Source organism: Crocodylus porosus, unplaced genomic scaffold, assembly GCF_001723895.1.
Source record: "Crocodylus porosus isolate Cpor-Errol unplaced genomic scaffold, CroPor_comp1, whole genome shotgun sequence".
NCBI classification, from domain to species: Eukaryota; Metazoa; Chordata; order Crocodylia; family Crocodylidae; genus Crocodylus; species Crocodylus porosus.
In genome coordinates, this window is record NW_017728936.1 from 8,734,935 (window position 1) to 8,736,296 (window position 1,362).

The following is a 1,362-nucleotide window of genomic DNA, read 5'->3' on the forward strand; positions in this document are numbered from 1 at the left end:
CCTGGATTGCTAAACCTGCACTTGGTGTATACACACATGTATGTGTAAACATGCAAGGCTAACTCCAGATACAATATTTGACGGTGAGCAACAACTAATATGTAATCTATAGATGAAGATGCATTGTTGGATATACCTGATGTACATCCCAAGCTCATTGTATACCAACTTTGTGCGTATACATGTGTGCACAGACTGAAAGTTTCTATCATTTAATACTCAGAATGTGCTAAATAGATCATATTTATGGCATCGCATTTTTCCTGGCTATTTAAAGCCTGAAAAGAATCCTTAAGTAATGTTTTTGTTGGTTCATTTAGTGCATTTGAGTATAAATTCAAGTTCGGATAGGGTTTTTTGGGGAGGGGTAGCTACGTTCCATAAAATAAAGTAAAATAAAGCATTGGGAAGGTTGTTTTGTCTGTTGCCGTCTTCAATTTATGCAACCTTCCTTTAAAAAAAAAAAAGAAGTCACTTAGCTCACAATAAATGAATGTGTTTGGTGAAACAATTGCAGCCCCTTATTGAATTTTGATGGAGGCTTCTGCGCCGTGATGCCGAGTCTTTTCGTGGCGGTATTGCGTCAACAGAAAGGCCACGATGCTTGGGTATGGATGAGCTCCTATCAGAGGAAAGCAGCATAAGGGTGGTGATGGGGAGAACCTTCTTTGTTAGGCTAAAAAATATATAACCCTCCCTCCCCACCGCCCAGCAAAATCCCCTCTCCAAAAATACATGAGTGAAAGAGAGAGAATAGGAGTGAGAGAAAATGGGGATTATATAAAAAAAATTACACCCTCCACCCCTTATGTGACTATGGTGGATCATAGACCTTGACATTTATCATGTCTTGTTCTTAGTAGTGTTCCCCACCCCCCCCGTTTTACTGGAGCTTGTCAGGGCTCTGAGCAAAAGGAGCACCCCCAAAATACCAGCGACATTTTGATGGGTGTCATTATAGTTACATCACGGCGCGCTCCTTCCCCAGCTCTGTTCTCGGGCGAAATTCAAATAATTTTTCTCCTGTTAGCAGCTGTGCACGGTTTTAAGTCGGTCTGTAACGTTGCGAAAGGAACAATAAAATGAAAGGCAAAACCAGCATCTCAAAACTTGGCAAGTGAAAGCAGCTTGGACTGGCAGCCAAGAATCCTGCTGTGGTGCAAAAAGAATAGCATCCACGAAGCCACCACAATCAGGGGTTTCTCTTCTTTTAACAATCGCGTCGGCAGAGAGAAATAATTATTCCTTGAATCAGGTTTAAAGAGTCAAAAAGCTTAAAATGCTTGCTTGGTGAATCTTCTCAAAAGCAGGTAACGATCTTCTGATTTGATTCTGTCGTGCCAAAATTTAACTGTGTAAGGA

At 41.0% G+C, this 1,362-nt stretch overlaps 1 long non-coding RNA gene across 1 annotated transcript; it reads right to left on the minus strand.

Moving 5' to 3' along the window:
* Window positions 1-230: 230 nt before the first annotated feature.
* LOC109318041 lies at window positions 231-1,020 on the minus strand. The gene is made up of 2 exons (XR_002103170.1): window positions 933-1,020; window positions 231-622 (listed from the first exon to the last, which is right to left on the minus strand). It is a non-coding gene; the product is annotated as an uncharacterized LOC109318041 (long non-coding RNA).
* Window positions 1,021-1,362: the final 342 nt, after the last annotated feature.